Genomic DNA, 7,104 nt, shown 5'->3' with positions numbered 1-7,104 from the left:
GGGCACTCTACCACTGAGTTCACCCCCCAGCCCTTTATATTTTTTTATTTTGAAACTGGGTCTCACTAAGTTGCCCAGTCAGGTCTCAAACTTGAGATCCTTCTGCCTCAACCTCCTAAATCACTGGAATTACAGGTACACTCCATCACACCTGACTGGCAAGGTACATTTATTTATTTATTTATTTATTCTGGGAATTGATCCCGGACATGCTCTACCATTGAGCTACATCTGCAGCCCTATTTATTTATTTATTAAATTTCAAGGCAAGGTCTCTCTAAGTTGCTTAAAGCCTCACTAAATTGTTGAAGTTGGCCTTGAACTTGTGATCCACCTGCTTCAGTCTACTAAATTGCTGGGATTACAGGTGTGCGCCATCATCTGGCGTCAGCAGAATTTTTAACTCTTACTTTTCTAGTATGACGTCAACTCCATGAAAACGAGAGCTAGCTTGGCTTTCTTATTTCCCCTGAAAGGTGTTCATCCCCATCTTAAATCGGAGTGGGGTGGGGGAGGTCCTGTTTTTCATGGGGGCTCCCCAGTGTGTCTGCAGTAGTTTATTGTTACACTGAAGCTTAAACCTACACTTGAAAGAGTTCCCTAAAGGAGACTGAGCCAGGTGTGGTCACATAGGCCTGTAATCCCACAGATTTGGGAGGCTGAAGCAGGAGGCACACAAATTCAAAGCCAACCTCAGCAACTTGGCAAGGCCCTAAGCAATTTAGCAAGACCCTGTCCCAAAATAAAAAATAAAAAGTGCTGGAGATGTGGTTAAGTGGTAAAGTGCCCCTGGGTTAAATCTCCAGTAACTTCCCCCTCCAAAATAAGATCTTATCATAAATAATAAGGTTACAACTGCCTCTTTTCAACAGCAGCAATACCTATTACACAGGAAATATTTAGAAGCAACATATAGATTCAACAATGGGGAACATGGTCAGTATATCCTCTCAATGGAATGTTGTGCAATCACTGAAAACAATTACTACAGCCTTTATTTTTATTTCCTTCTTAAGTCCAGTGCCTCACATGTACCCTACCACTGAACTACAGTCCTAGCCCATTTAAAATTTTATTTTGAGACAGGAACTGGCTAAATTGCCCAGGCTGGCCTCAAATTTACCATCCTCCTGCCTCAGCCTCCTGAGTGGCTGGGATTACAGGCATGTGCTGCTATGCCCAGCCTATTAAAGATTTTCTTTCTTTCTTTCTTTTTTTAAAACCTTTATTTTATTTATGTGTGGTACTGAGAATCAAACCCAGTACCTCATACATTCTAGGCAAGTACTCTACCTCTGAGCTACAATCCCAGCCCTTGGGGTAATGACTTTTTGTGGTGCTGGGGATTGAACCCAGGGCCTTATGCATGGAAGACAAGCACCCTACCAAATGAGCTATATCCCTAGCCCTGCTATAATGACTTTTGACAAGTGTGCTAAAACCATACTGTAAGGAAATGACTCTCTCTCTTAAAAATAAATAAATAAATATATTTAGTTGTAAGTGAACACAATACCTTTATTTCATTTTTACGTGGTGCTGAGGATCGAACCCAGTGCATCCTGTGTGCCAGGCAAGCATTCTACCACTGAGCCACAACCTCAGCCCCTTATTAAAACCTTTAATAGGGAAATTATATGATGCAAAACACACAGTTGTATCTCTGCTTGAATTAAGCTTTTAAAAATTTGGTGTAGAAACCAGGTGGGTTCGGTGGCAAATACCTCTCCCAGTGATGGGGGTGGGTAAACCAAGGAGGATTGTAAACTCAAGGCCAGCCTCACCAATTCAGTGAGACCCTCCCTGTCTCAAAAAAAAAAAAAAAAAAATAGGATTGGGATATAACTAAATGGTAAAAGTGCCCATGGGTTCAATCTCAAGTACCAAATTTGGTACTACAACTCCAGTTCTTTATATTATTTTGAGAGAGGGACTTGCTAAATTGTTAAAGCTGGTCTCGAGTTTGCAATCCTCCTGCCTCTGCCTCCTCTGGAGTGTTTGGGATTACAGGCACCACCATGCTGAGCAAAATTTTGTGTTTTGGAAGCATGTTTTCAAGATCTTTCTTTTGTTTTCTTTAGATTTTCTTAAATGTTGCTATAATGTTTATTTTAAAAGCTTTTAAAACTATCACAGAAAATAAAAGCTTGAGTGGATGCGAATCCATAATGAGGGGAGGACATGGAAAAAATGGAGAAGCTTTGGGCAAAGGAGCGATAGGGGCAGGAAAGATGGTGGAATGAGATGTACATCATTACCCTAGGTACATGTATGACTGCACATACGGTTCGACACTACATCGTGTACAACCAGAGAAATGAAAAGTTGTGTTGCAATTGTGTACAATGAATCAAAATGCATTCTGCTGTCATATACCTAATTAAAATAAATAAATTAATTAATAATAAAAAAAGGAAAAGCTTGGTTTCTTGTCCACATGAATGGCATATTGTGGATTTTTTATTTTTTTTAATATTTATTTTTTTGTTATCGGCAGACACAACATCTTTGTTTGTATGTGGTGCTAAGGATCAAACCCGGACCACATGCTTGCCACAAGCTTGAGCCACATCCCTAGCCCTTTTTTTTTTTTAAACTGGGCACTTAACTACTGAGCCACAACTCTAATCCTTTTTTTTTTTTTTTTTTTTTTTGGAATAGGGTCTCATTAAATTGCTCAGAGCCTCGTTGAGAGTCTGAGGTTGGCTTTGAACTTGTGATCCTTTTGCCTCAGTCTCCTTAGTCACTGGGATTACAGGTGTGTGCCACTATGTCCATCTATGGATGGTTGATCTTATAACATGGGTTGTTTTTTAAACATTTTCACTGACTTAAAAGAGGTTTATATATTTACTTATTTTTGTGGTGCATGGGATAGAACCCAGGCCTTGTGCATGCGAGGTAAGTAACTTGCTAGAGAGCTACCTCCCCAGCCTTAGAAGGAGATTTTTAAAAAGTCACAGTAAATTCTGAATGAGGTTAATATTTTAAGAAGCACTCTTTGACTTAGAATATAAATTATTAAAAGGCTTGGATTAAAAAACCTAAAGGCTTGGATTATCTTTTTTTCCTTCTTTTTACCCTTCTTCTGTGAGTCTCCTCCCTAGTTAGGAGGAGGTAGGTTTAGATGCTTATTGCTTATACTTGGTAACCCATACAATACTTGTGTTTTATTGGATTTTACCTGGAATGGGCATACAATTCATACTTGTGCTGAGCATATTCATTTGTTCCACTGGCCTAGCTTGCATCACTAGCACCCCCCACCCAAAAAGGAAAAAAAAAAAAGGCAGGAAAAAGGAAAAGCCAGTGTAGTGAAGAAAATGCGAATCAGGTTTTGAACTTGTGATCATCATCTAAGAAACACACAGTTTTAGGCCTTTGGAAGAAAATATGCACACCGTGTACTCTTTTCCCCCTGCCCTAAGGTCAGAATACATAACCCTGGGTTTTCCCATGTTCTCTTGGCTTTGCTTATAAGAGCTAAATTGGAACTTTAATAGCGACTGTTGACTTTGTTCCTCAGTCTCATATTTCATTCACCTCACTGTTAGGAAACTTATGTTAAAAGAGGTGAAGTGGTTTTCTCAGTTGGGATAAGTAGCGAAGTCCATAAGGTAGTCGCTGAACTAGACAACAATGTTATTGTGCTATGAGTTGATCTTAAGGCACGCTCACACAAAACTCCATTCTCAAAACAATTTAAATAGCAGGCAGCCACTAGGAAATGGCAGAAGCGCCGACTACGCTAAAGTTTATGATCTGGGTTTGTTTACTTATGCCTTGGACAGGAGCCGGTCCTTGAGCAAGGGTTGCGATGCTTTTCGACACTCTACTGTAGCTCCTTGAACGATTGCTCGGGTCTCTTCCTTTGATGTCTGGGGTGTTCGTGCATTCGGTGATCTTTTGCGCCGTCTTCTTGCTTGATGTCTCCTGAGCAGCGGCGGCGGCGGTGGCGCCAGGTCGAGGGCTGAGTTACCCTCGAGTCCCTGGGCTCGGGCCGCTTTCTCCCGCCGGTCGGTAGAGCGGACCTCTTGCTTCCTTCCTGCCTCTTCAGTCCTTCTTTCTGTGGCTCAGTCCGCCCGCTGGGCTGCAAGCCGAGCCCTTGCCCGCCTTGCAGGTAGGCCCGGGAGGAGCCTGGGAGGCCTGGCCCGGCATCCTTCCGCCGCGGGGTTGAGAAGACCTTGGCGCTGGCGGGTGGGCGAGCCGGCCGGCCTCCGAGACACTACCTGAGGAGAGGCTGCCAGGCTGTGTTCGGGGGCGCGACCGGAGGGCTGTTCAGACTTGAGGGAGAAGCCGGAAGGAGGGAGAGGTGCTGGGGCTGCCCGGCAGGGGATGTTGGGTCTAGGGCGGGTGTCGGCACCCCTAGAGTGTTGGGGGAAAATAGCTTTCCAGGAACCGGTAGAGCTGTGTGTGTTTTGACCCGCCTCCTTCTCTCCCACCTAAGGCTCCGGGTGTCATGACTCAATTGCACTGGGGATCCCCACTGAGTCTAGCCTTTGAAGGGACCTTGGAGTAGGTTAGCGGCTGGTGAAACTAGGCCTTCGGGCTCTTCTGAACCTAATGTCAGGTTATTCCCCGTCTGTTTTTTTTTTTTTTTTTCCGCAAGGAAACTGAGGCTGAGGTCTGAGACCTGATTTTTTTTTTCCCCTGTATCCCCGACGGGTCATTAAATGCTCAGTAAGTCACTTTTTGTCATTTACCCGTTTTCTTTTTTTCATCTTCCCATTTTAACAGTCACTTTTGGCTCATAGTGATTTGTCTGCCTGTGACCACTTTTTACTAGGAATATAGATTCTGTCACTGGAGGCTTCGGAAGTTAAGAGGACTATGTGATCTTTTGGCTGGTTTTGTGTTTTCAACGTCTGTATCATTTTAGCGGGAGTAGCGATGATAGTTTCTTTCTGTTTCTTGATAAATAATTTTGTTTGCCCCCTCCAGTTTGCCACCTGGTTGTTACTGATTTCTTCTCTTTAACCTGTTGTCCGGAAAAATTTCAGCTATGGTTAGTGTCCTACAGAGGATGCTTAAGACTTAAAGAGTTCAGACACTTCGTAGGCAACTTGTCTTGTTGGGGTCTGCTTTCTAGGAAGTATCCAAAAGAATCCCAAAGGGTTTCTTTCGGAACAGTTTTGTCACATTTGATCAGTGGTTTAGTTTCCTGTGTATACCTGACTTGAAAAGACCGTGTATAAAAATAATTTCAATATTGAGATACTTAAGTTGAAGTTTAACGTGATGTGAATACCATTATTCCCTTTTTCCCCCAACTTGGAAACTTTAGGGACTAAGTTTTCTTATTTAATTTTCATTGGACTTAGTACCACGATCTTAATCTGTATTACTTATTTATTGAAAAAAAAAATCAGCCTAGAGGTCCTACGTTGGATAAGTTTCCATAATATTTAGCATCTGGGGATTCCACCTCTTGGGTCCCCTTCTTCCTCCGGGAGAAGTCTTTTCTGCTAAAAAAAATTATTTAGCATCTGGTGGAGAATATTTTTAAGATTAGAGTATGGAATAAATTCCTAGTTTTTGGATAGAAACTATATAGGTCTGTGTTTCTTTGAAGTTCTAGGATTCTCTTCTGAGTTTTGGAAAGACTACTGTTTCTCTAACTTTGTTTGTTTGTGTGTGTATGTTTTTTTTTTTTTTTTTCCAATAAGATCTATTATGTTTTGTGTTCCAGGCCTCATGTCTTACATATGCTAGGCAAGGACTCTACCACTGAGCTACTATACCCGTAGCCCTGGGATCAGTGGGATTTTATTTATTTATTTAAAATATGTTCTTAGTTGTCAATGGACTTTTATTTGTTTATATGCGACGCTGAGAATCAAATCCAGTGTCTCACATATGCTATGGTAGCTCTCTACTACTGAGCCACAACCCCAGCTGGATCAGTGAGATTTAAATGAAGGGCCTTTGATCATAAGCAATTTCCTAGTTACCAGAACTGCAGTGTTCCCAATAAAAGGTTAATGAAGAGCCATCAGACACCCCCTTTTTTTGGTATGGGGGTGGCATGGAGGAGGAGTTGAACCCATGGATGCTTAACCACTGAGCTACATCCCCAGGCCCTTTTATTTTTTGAGACAATGTCTTGCTAAGGTGCTTAGGGCCTCGCTGAGTTGCTAAGGCTTCCTTGAATTTTCTTTTTTCTTTCTTTTTTTTTTTTAAAGAGAGAGAGAGAGAATTTTTAATATTTATTTTTTAGTTCTCGGCGGACACAACATCTTTGTTGGTATGTGGTGCTGAGGATCGAACCCGGGCCGCACGCATGCCAGGCGAGCGCCCTACCGCTTGAGCCACATCCCCAGCCCCTTCCTTGAATTTTCAATCCTCCTGCCTCAGCCTTGTGAGTTGCTAGGATTATAGGTGTGCACCACTATGCCCAGCATCCACCAGACTATCTTTAAGGAGAATCTCGATTGGGAAATTAAGCTAAGAATGTGAATTCTCTGAAAAAGTATTTTTATGGTAGAAAAGAATGTATATCAGGGCTGGGGATGTGGCTCAAGCGGTAGCGCACTCGCCTGGCATGCGTGCGGCCCGGGTTCGATCCTCAGCACCACATACCAACAAAGATGTTGTGTCCGCCGAGAACTAAAAAATAAATATTAAAAGTTCTCTCTCTCTCTCTCCTCTCTCACTCTCTCTTAAAAAAAAAAGAATGTATATCAGAGGAAAGAATTTAGAGAAAGAACTGTCATTGTCCGCTGGGGATTGATAGATTCTGCATAGAATTTAGAGTTATAAGTAGTATCTCAGAGGCTCCTAATGAATGCTAAATAATAAATGGAGATTACTATTGAATGACACTTAGAAATGTTGGGAACATTTTGTTTTGTTTTTGTAGGAAATAATTGGCAGAGGTTTAAGTTGACTTGAAGTAGAGTAGAAATTCAGTGGAGGTGGAGTGTGAGGTTAATAGATAGGGATAGAGCTTCTTATCAGCTTCTTTGCTTTGAAATAGAAGATTACACAAATTTTGCTTGGTTGATATATATTATATTTTTTTGAAGGGGGGATTTAACCCAGGGGTGCTTTATCATTGAGCTATATCTCCAGTCCTTTTTTAAAATATTTATTTTTTAGTTTTAG

At 41.7% G+C, this 7,104-nt stretch overlaps 1 protein-coding gene across 5 annotated transcripts in view; it reads left to right on the top strand.

Moving 5' to 3' along the window:
• Nucleotides 1-3,897: 3,897 nt before the first annotated feature.
• AMBRA1 (autophagy and beclin 1 regulator 1) overlaps nucleotides 3,898-7,104 on the top strand; it is a 190,501-nt gene continuing 187,294 nt past the window's right edge. For 2 of the 5 annotated variants that reach the window (XM_081279910.1, XM_081279909.1), the window contains exon 1: nucleotides 3,898-4,120. The gene's annotated coding sequence lies outside the window, so the exon portion shown is untranslated. The remainder of the gene's footprint in view (nucleotides 4,121-7,104) is intronic. The other 3 variants (XM_081279912.1, XM_081279911.1, XM_081279913.1) reach the window with 2 other exon arrangements.

This window comes from Spermophilus citellus, assembly GCF_964194105.1.
Source record: "Spermophilus citellus genome assembly, chromosome: 2".
Classification (NCBI taxonomy): domain Eukaryota; kingdom Metazoa; phylum Chordata; class Mammalia; order Rodentia; family Sciuridae; genus Spermophilus; species Spermophilus citellus.
The sequence above is the reverse complement of the archived record's forward strand: the minus strand, read 5'-3'. Positions and strand labels throughout refer to the sequence as shown.